Consider the following 10,960-nt stretch of genomic DNA (forward strand, 5'->3'; position numbering starts at 1 on the left):
TATATATATTACGTATATATTGAGAGAGATTGAGAAATAAGATATGAAATTTGATCAGAATTCGGTTTGCTTTATAGCCAGACTTGATTTTTGGGGCTCCGCGACTCGCGGCAAAATGCCCTTCAAACTCCGCGAGTCGCGGAGATATATTTACAGCTCACACCCTTGGAGTTTCTTGCTGCCGACGGTTTTTAATATATATATATAATATATATATAATTAATATAATTAATTATATATTATATTATATTTATATACATAGTTAACTTGTAATTTTTAGTCCGTTGCGTCGAGCGTTAAGAGTCGACTCTAGTCCCGGTTCCGGATTTTCGAACGTCCTCGCGTACAATTTAATATCTTGTACTTTGCGTTTTGAATCTTGTACTTCTGTAATTTCGAGACGTTTCTTATCAATAATTGGAACCTTTTTGATTGTCTTTTGTTCTTTTGAGCTTTTTGGTCGTTTGCGTCTTCAATTCGTCGAATCTATCTTTTGTCTTCACCTTTTATTATTTAAACGAATATCACTTGTAAATAGAACAATTGCAACTAAAAGCTTGTCTTTCTTGAGGAATAATGCTATGAAATATATGTTCGTTTTTAGCATTATCAGGTGACTGATGTGTTCTAGAGGGTGTGTATGAAACGGCTATCAGTTTTATATTTATTTCACCTAAATTAAACTAAAACACAAAAGGCAAGTATACCTATTGTGTAATAATATAGCTAAGGTAAAGTCCGGGAGGTCGATCCTTGGATACTATTATTGGGTGTCTTACTAGGTCAAATTAGTTAATTAAGTAGTTAAACTAGATTTAGTAATATATAGTAATTATAGGTAACTTTGGGGAGATTTACCGTTTAATGACCGGTTTGTCGATTTTGAGACTTATATCACAGTTAAAACCTAATACAAAATATTAAATATAAATATAACTTATTTTAAAGAGTAAAGTAAATGACAACAAATAAAATTGCAATAATTAAAAATATAAATAAAGCGTAAAAATAAAAGTGCGATAATTTAAAGTACGATAAATAAAATGACGATAAATGAAAGTACGATGAGATATAAAATAAAGGAATTATGCTTATTTAAACTTCCGTAATCATGATGTTTGACGTTTTGATTTTAATTTATTACCATGGGTTAATTGTCCTTTGTCCTGGATTATTCGATACGTCTATCTGGTTTTTGTCCATAACAGTCCATCGGCCATAATTATAAAGTGCGAGTATCCTCGTCAAATTACCCTTATACCAGAAGTCAAATATTCCAACTAATTGAGGACTTAAACTGTAACAAGGTTTTAATACTTTGTTAACAATTACACCAATTTTCCTTGTATGTAATCCACCCCTGTTTTAATGAGTCCATTGACTATTAATCCATCCCCGTGTCCGGTCAAATGAACAATTATTAGTACTTATAAATATCCCGCCCATCGTATCCGATCAAGTGTATGTGGTTATTTATAGATACGTTAAATTGTAAATCTTTATATTAAATTAATGAACTATCATTCAGTTAAACAAATATAAAGCCCATTAATAGCCCATAGTCTAATTTCCATAAGTGTCAGTCTTTTGTTCAAACCCCAATTATGGTCCAAAGCCCAATTACCCAATCTTAATATTTAGCCCAACATCAAGATTACTTCGGCTTAAATAAGCATAATAATAACTTAGTTACGAGACATTAATTTAAAAAGGAAGAACATAACTTACAATGATTATTTATAGCGTAGCGTTACACGGACAGAGTTTCGATTTAAAACCCGTAAAACATTCTTACAATAACCCAATTATTATTAAACTTAAATTAAAATTATAATTATAAAATATATATATATATATATATATATATATATATATATATATATATATATATATATATATATATATATATATATATATCGTATATGATATGAGAAAGGAAAAGAAAAATGTGTAGTTTCTTCATTACTCCGTGCCTTGCTTTTATAGGTAAATGATTGATACTGTTGTAGGTGGAATGTTAGCTGGCTACCATTCAAAGTTGAATCAATAATATCTCGTTGCGAATTATTGATTTGAAATTTTCACTATGACCCTTTAACTATGCTCAATTAACAACTTTTTATTATTTATTATTATTCTTATTATGAATTATTTAAATATTATATTATATTCTTGTGCATAGTTGACTTGTACTTTCAGCTCCGTTGTCGAGCGTTGAAAGTTGGTTCATGTCTCGGTTCCGGATTTTCGAACGCCTTTTCGTATAATTTAATATCTTGTACTTTGCGTTTTGCGGCTTGTACTTTTGTAATTTTGAGACGTTTCTCATCAATAAATTGAACCACTTGAATTGTACTTTGTACTTTTTAGCTTTTTGGTCATTTGCGTCTTCAAATCGTCGAATCTGTCTTTTGTCTTCACCTTTTATTATTTAAACAATAATTACTTGAAATTAGAACAATTGCAACTAAAAGCTTGTCTTTCTTGAAGAATAATGCTATGAAATATATGTTTGTTTTTAGCATTATCAAATATTCCCACACTTGAGCGTTGCTTGTCCTCAAGCAATATAGAACTTGAATATAACTTTACCAGAACCACTTCTTTATTCTTCACACTTTGTACATTAGTGATTTCAATACGGCGGTATGAACAATGATAGTAACGATGTGGTTTACAGTCCCACATGACTATGAAAATTTAGATCCTTTAAGGAAATCGGATCTTTATGAAAACATTTGATCTTTTGAAAATTCAATCTAGCTTTTACCCTAGATAAGTTTTCTGATTTGACCCACCATCGGTGTTGCAAAATATATTTGTGGATCAATATTTTGGCTAAAACTTTTAGGTTCGTGTAATCCACTGCTATCCCTGTATCGGAAAGCACACATCTAGTTTACTTGTTCCGTATATTACCTTTCGACAAACTACCGTCCGGTTGTAAAGGAAAGCGATGAACAAGAAACTGTTAAGGCAATGTCTAATGAAATGCAGTTAATCATAGTCTAAAACGTGTCGAATGCAAATACTATCCTTTGTAGGAGAAATAGTAAAGATCACCCTATGATTTTTCGGTCTGGCATAAGGTCCTGTCTTCGACCATGCTATGCAACCACCGTTCTTACGGTTAACACCCGATTTGGTTCAGGTGACCTAATGAATTCCGGTGAATTCTTAGGATTTTACGTTCAATGGTAATGAACGCATTGAAAATAGGTTTTCAGAAAACAAATCGGTTTTAATTTGATCAAAATATTTTCTCGTTCAAGCTCGAGTTTAGATATCATCGAATTCCATGAGTTTGTAATTCTCAATCTTTAAGGTCAATCTCAAGGATTGAGTGATATCAGGCTTAAAAGCTGATTTTTAATCTTTAAGGAGATTATCCTTACTGGGGGTCTGATTCATTAGTCTTATCAAGCTAATTTGCACGGTGCCCTCCCCATTTTACGAGACAGATCCTCTCATGGTTAGGATAAGTCTGACCACATGGCGACCCTGTTTGATGCTGAGGTCCGTGGATTTCCTGCTGATTTTAGAGATGACTTTTCTTGATTTTTCGTCAACCTACAGCTGGTCTGGACGACAACTTCCTGACCTAAATCAAGAAGCGCATTTCTTTTTCGGAAGACTTTACTTCCTTTTAATGATGGAATTGATTCATTGTGTAGATCCATCTTTTCTTTTATCTTTATTATAATATTACGGGTAAAACAGTTAATTTAGTCCAAAACAAAAGCACCTGCAATAAACTTTACAGAAACATGTGATAGATAGTTTTATTGAATAACTTGGTACATTCTCCCCACACTTAGTTTTTTTCTTTGCCTTTTTATTCTCCTTTAATCCATTTTAAATGAATTCAAGCGTTTTAGGGTGTTTCTCAACTTATGTCCTTTCCGAGGTAACGATAATTTCGGTATTAACACCTAGTTTTCATCGTTCATAAATATGTATAAACATGATTTTGAATTCATTTAGTTGAATTTTTTTTAAATTTTTACAAAATTTGGCAATTAAACCAAGTGTAAACCCGAGAGAATTTATGACCCTTCCCCACACTTGAGATCTTGCAATGCCCTCATTTGCAAGAAATCAGTAAAAATTTAAATTCATGAGGGTGATTAGTGTAGAAAAATGATTAAAAATACCGAGTTTGCAAACATATTGTTTTATATCACATTTGATATTTTATGTCTTGTCGTTAAAATTAGTAGTTTTTGCTGAACTTTAATGTCAGTCTTTGAAAATGCGTTGTTTTACCCTATTTTGTACATAAGATAAACTACAAACATATATACATATATATATATACATATATATATATATATATATATATATATATATATATATATATATATATATATATATATATATATATATATATATATATATATATATATATATATATATATATATATTATAAAACCTTTATTTATTAAAATAATTTAAATGAATAATTTTTTTAAAATTTTGTTTCCTTTTACTTTAGGTAGTTTCGGTATGTTTACCTAGTCCGTTCCTCGACAAAATTTAAAATTTTCGTTTTTAAAGCGATTATTTTAAAAGCAAAGATTTTTGGGTTTTTTTTTTAATTTTTTTTGGTATACTTTAGATCAATAATATTAAAAATAATGATAACAAAATTTTTCGCCCCGCCCTCGGGTAAAGCAATTTCAGTTCCATGACCTAGTCTTCAACTTACGATGAATTTTAGAAATCATTTTTTAAACTTAATGAAATAAAGTAAATTTTGTTTTTAAATTCACACAAAACTTAAATTTAAAAATGCATATTAATTTCATACAAAACCTACAAAAATAAATTCAGAATGGGGGGAGAAAACTAGTTCTTTAGTGTCTGCTAGTGGAAAAGACCAATCAGATTCCATTCTCGGAACTACACGAGAACAGAACAACTAACTCTAGACAACATTTTCTTTTTAGAACATCTGAATCTCCTCACACTTAGGTAGATGTGGTGTCGAAATTGTGATTAACTTCATTGTCAATTTCTCTTGGACCATAATCAACTTGTATATCTGTGACTTTTGCTTTAAGCCATTGGTCGGATTCCTATGTAATATCCACAAATTCAACTAGTTTTTCCTTTTCTTTAGGCGATAAATTGGATACTAATCGGTTACATAACTTAAAGTTCCCCTTGGTTCTAGCATCGCGAATCCGTTTAATAAGTTTCTTCATTGAACTATTAATAACGGGGTCGTTTAATTTCGTATCAACAACGGGGTTCTTTGTTATCAGGTCATCATTAGGTGTTACTTCATTTTCCCCACACTTAGGCGTTTTATTATTGGTAAGCACTACCGTTGGAGTTGGTAAAACAACACGGTTCTTACCAATCGTTTTTGTTGGTTCAACGGTTTTGGTTGGTGGAGATTTAGTCTTTCGAATCACAAAGGTGATCGATTTTTCACCATCACTAAGTGTCATTCTACCCTCTCTTACATCAAATAACGCCCCGGTAGACGCTAAGAATGGTCGACCTAAAATTAGAGGAATGTTTGAGTCCTCTTCTATGTTAATGACAATAAATTCGACTAAAAAGGTTAAATTACCCACTTGAACGGGTAGGTTGTCAGCAATTCCAACTGGGTGTTTAATAGTTTGATCAAAGAGTCAAACACTCATTTCTGTTGGACTTAACTCACCTACTCCTAATCTCTTATATAATGAAAGAGGCATAACACTCACACTCACACTCGCACCTAAATCTGCTAGTGCATCATACATGACACAATCACTAAGTAGACAAGGAACAATAAATTCACCCGGATCACCCAACCTGGGTGGAGGTTTTGGTGGAACTGTCTTCACCGGGTTTATCTTTACGGTTTTTATTTCTTGTACTTTCTTATTCTTCTTCTTCTTTCCAGAGGTATCACAAACTTTATTACCTATTACTTGCTCATACTCAACTCCTTTTTTTGAAAATGGGATGGGTGGTCTGTATGGTGCCACCACTGGCTTTACATACTCGGGTGGTGGTGGTGGTGTTGTAACTTCTTCATTGTTACTCACATCGAAAACCTTCCCATCTTCTGATGATGGTTTTTCAGAATTTGTTGACACCATATTAACATTCTCATTCCGAGGATTTACTTCAGTATCACTCGGTAGCTTTCTTTGTTCCCTCTTACTCATCAAGCTAGCAAGAGTACCTACGTGTTTTTCTAGATTCAAAATGAAATCTTGTTGAGTTCTTAGTGACTGATCAAACCTCTCATTTGTTTGGGTTTGAGATGTAATAAATTGTGTTTGAGATTCCATTAGTTTTGCCATCATTTCTTCTAGATTTGACTTTTTCTCTTCGGTTTGTTGTGGTGGTTTATACAAGCTAGGTCTTTGTTGATTGAAAGTGTTGTTTTAAGTTGGTTGGTTATTCAGACCTTGTTGGTTATACGAGTTATTATTGGGTCCATTTGGATTGTAAAGAATGTTTTGATTTCGATTGAAGTTTGGCCTTGGCGGTTGATAATTATTTTGATAATTATTTCCCGGCCTTTGGTTCATGTAGAAAACATTCTCACGTTGTTCCATCGTTTGGTCAATGTGACAATCTTTCGTTAAGTGTGGTCCACCACATTGCTCACAACTGATTCGTATTGCGTGAATATCTTTATTCATCTTTTCCATTCGTCTCTCGAAAGCATCTATTTTTGCGAAAACGAAATCAAAGTCATGGCTAGAATCGGCTCTAGCCACTTTAGATGAATGAAAGATATCTTTTGCTTGGTGCCACTCATGTGAGTGGGAGGCAGTGTTATCAATAATTTTGTAAGCTTCAGTTGCGGTTTTCTTCATAATGGAACCACCAGCTGTTATGTCGATGTCTTTTCGTGTAGCAACGTCGACACCTTGGTAGAATATTTGTACTATTTGATAAGTGTCTAAACCATGTTGCGGACATCCTCTCAACAACTTTCCAAATCTTGTCCATGCCTCACATAATGTTTCATTTGGCTTTTGTGTGAACGTAACAATTTCTCCTTGAAGTCTTACGGCTTTAGATACCGGAAAGAATTGTTTAAGAAAATTTTTAACTAAAACATCCCATGTATCAATCGCCCCTTCAGGTAACGATTCTAACCAATCTTTGGCTTCTCCCTTTAAAGTCCATGGAAATAACATGAGATAGATCTGTTCATCCTCAACTTCTCTGATTTTGAATAGAGTACAGATCCTATTAAAGGTTCGAAGATGTTCGTTTGGATCTTCTTTTGGCGTACCACTATATTGGCATTGATTAGTTACCATGTGTAGGATTTGTCCCCTGATTTCATAATCTGGCACATTAATGTCTGGCTTAATAATGGCGTGACCTTGGCCCGTGCGTGTGGCTCTCATTCGGTCTTCCATACTTAGAGGTTCCGTTATTTCCATATTTGAAATTGTTGAATCCGAATCACTACAGGATTCTGATTTAATGGTTTCTTCCTCGACAATCTCTGGATGAGTAATTTGTGGTTCAGGAGGAATGATTAGTGGTTCAGGATCTCTGAATTGTCCCTGAATATCCTCCGGATTTTCAATTTTGAGGTCGGGTTCAAAAAATGGATTATCAAAAATTTGAATTGGAGTATTTGGTCGACTGGATGACGATTCTAAAGAAAAATCAACGGCGACAATATTGGCTAGATGTCTTGATCGAGTTACAGGTGGTGAACGTATGAAAGATGGTGAACGTTTTGCTCGGTGCATTCACTGAATATCCTATTAGTTATAAAAATAAAAATTATATAAGTTATCAAATTAATAGACTTTTCTGATTTTGCCCACGTTTCGAATAGCCAATAGATGCAGCAGGTAGCCAGGACCCTTTAAATCGGAAGCCCACAACTCGCCACTAACAAATCCAACTATTACTACGAACCAGAAAATTTTGGATGTCTATCAATTTAACCACTTAAAACAATTTTTTGTCGAAATTTTGAAATAAAAATCTATGTCCTAAAAACTAGAGCGTCGAGAAATAAGAAAGAAAAAGAGCGCGTCGAAAAATGTCGAAAAATAAAAGGTCGAAAAATAAGAAAATTGTAGCGCGTCGAAAATTAAAAAGGGATTCTAAACGAAAAAGGGGAATTATTTAAAAGGATACTAAAATTTTAACACGGCGTCGCAAAATTTTAAGATACCTAAATCTTAGTCTAAAGAAAAAGCACTTAAGGGATTTTACGGCAAAGCCTAAAAATGTAAAAGTATAAAAATAACTATGGCAAAACTAAACTTAATATTAAAAGTTGTGACTAGAGTCTAAAATCTAAAGGTAATAAAACTTAAATTTTTTTTTCGAAATTAATAATTTTTTTTAAATTATTATTTTATTTTATTTTTTTACGTTTTAATTTTTTTTTTTTTAAAAAAATTTTTAAATATTTTTTTTTTATTTTTATTTTTTAAAAAAATGTGATTTTTTTATTATCATTTTTTTAATTTTTTTTCGATTTTATTTTATTTTGTTTTTAATTTTTTTTAACTTAAAAAAAGGAGAAAAGCAAAAACTATTTAATTGTTTTTTTAATTCATTTACTATTCATTGAATAGTAAATGAAACGAAATTAATTAATTTAGTATTCACATAAAAGCGACATGATAGAAATTATTAATTATAAGTTACATAATATACCCCTGAAGTATTTAATAAATACGACTTTTTAAAACTTTACGATTCAATTCAAAATTATTATTATATTATTATATTTTATTTCAATATTATTAAATTATTATATTTATTAAATTATTATATTTAAATTAATATATCTTTAATCAATCAAAAACTAAAAAAAAAACTTAAATACCCCGTGAAGACACAAAAAGTGTCCCCGACAGCGGCGCCAAAAACTTGATGTGTTCTAGAGAGTGTGTATGAAACGGCAATCAGTTTTATATTTATTTACTACAGGAAATCACCTAAATTAAACTAAAACACAAAAGGCAAGTATACCTATCGTGTAATAATATAGCTAAGGTAAAGTCCGGGAGGTCGATCCGTGGACACTATTATTGGGTGTCTTACTAGGTCAAATTAGTTAATTAAGTAGTTAAACTAGATTTAGTAATATATAGTAATTATAGGTAACTTTGGGGGGATTTACCGTTTAATGACCGGTTTGTCGATTTTGAGAATTATATCACAGTTAAAACCTAATGCAAAATATTAAATATAAATATAACTTATTTTAAAGAGTAAAGTAAATGACAACAAATAAAAGTGCAATAATTAAAAATATAAATAAAGCGTAAAAATAAAACTGCGATAATTTAAAGTACGATAAATAAAATGACGATAAATGAAAGTACGATGAGATATAAAATAAAGGAATTATGCTTATTTAAACTTCCGTAATCATGATGTTTGACGTTTTGATTTTAATTTATTACCATGGGTTAATTGTCCTTTGTCCTGGATTATTCGATACGTCTATCTAGTTTTTGTCCATAACAGTCCATCGGCCATAATTATAAAGTGCGAGTATCCTCGTCAAATTACCCTTATACCCGAAGTCAAATATTCCAGCTAATTGAGGACTTAAACTGTAACAAGGTTTTATTACTTTGTTAACAATTACACCAATTTTCCTTGCATGTAATCCACCCCTATTTTAGTGAGTCCATTGACTATTAATCCATCCCCGTGTCCGGTCAAATGAACAATTATTAGTACTTATAAATATCCCGCCCATCGTATCCGATCAAGTGTATGTGGTTATTTATAGATACGTCAAATTGTAAATCTTTATATTAAATTAACGAACTATCATTCAGTTAAACAAATATAAAGCCCATTAATAGCCCATAGTCTAATTTTCACAAGTGTCGGTCTTTTGTTCAAACCCCAATTATGGTCCAAAGCTCAATTACCCAATCTTAATATTTAGCCCAACATCACGATTACTTCGGCTTAAATAAGCATAATAATAACTTAGTTACGAGACATTAATTTAAAAAGAAAGAACATAACTTACAATGATTATTTATAACGTAGCGTTACACGGATAGAGTTTCGATTTAAAACCCGTAAAACATTCTTACAATAACCCAATTATTATTAAACTTAAACTTAAATTAAAATTAAAATTATATATATATATATATATATATATATATATATATATATATATATATATATATATATATATATATATATATATATATATATCGTATATGATATGAGAAAGGAAAAGAAAAATGTGTAGTTTCTTCATTACTCCGTGCCTTGCTTTTATAGGCAAATGATTGATACTGTTGTAGGTGGAATGTTAGCTGGCTACCATTCAAAGTTGAATCAATAATATCTTTTTGCGAATTATTGATTTGAAATTTTCACTTATGACCCTTTAACTATGCTCAATTAATAAATTTTTATTATTTATTATTATTCTTATTATGAATTATTTAAATATTATATTATATTCTTGTGCATAGTTGACTTGTACTTTCAGCTCCGTTGCGTCGAGCATTGAAAGTCGGTTCATGTCTCGGTTCCGGATTTTTGAACGCCTTTTCGTATAATTTAATATCTTGTACTTTGCGTTTTGCGGCTTGTACTTTTGTAATTTTGAGACGTTTCTCATCAATAAATTGAACCACTTGAATTGTACTTCGTACTTTTTAGCTTTTTGGTCATTTGCGTCTTCAAATCGTCGAATCTGTCTTTTGTCTTCACCTTTTATTATTTAAACGATAATTACTTGAAATTAGAACAATTGCAACTAAAAGCTTGTCTTTATTGAAGGATAATGCTATGAAATATATGTTCGTTTTTAGCATTATCAGTGACGTTCCTAATGAAATTACCCTACGGTGACATTTTGATTAATCGGCAAAGGGCGTAAGACTTGGTGCAACCAAGCATTCCTTAGTGTTGAGAAATGTTTCTACCAAGCCATGGGTATGGGCTTTGGTGTTCGATCGTTAAGCGCGTGTTTGCTTTCGGG

The 10,960-nt window shown here is 31.4% G+C and overlaps 1 non-coding gene across 1 annotated transcript; it reads left to right on the plus strand.

Moving 5' to 3' along the window:
• Positions 1-6,915: 6,915 nt before the first annotated feature.
• LOC139845859 (small nucleolar RNA R71) lies at positions 6,916-7,022 on the plus strand. Its single transcript, XR_011758614.1, has one exon. It is a non-coding gene; the product is annotated as a small nucleolar RNA R71 (small nucleolar RNA).
• Positions 7,023-10,960: the final 3,938 nt, after the last annotated feature.

This window comes from Rutidosis leptorrhynchoides, chromosome 4 (genome assembly GCF_046630445.1).
Source record: "Rutidosis leptorrhynchoides isolate AG116_Rl617_1_P2 chromosome 4, CSIRO_AGI_Rlap_v1, whole genome shotgun sequence".
Taxonomy (NCBI): domain Eukaryota; kingdom Viridiplantae; phylum Streptophyta; class Magnoliopsida; order Asterales; family Asteraceae; genus Rutidosis; species Rutidosis leptorrhynchoides.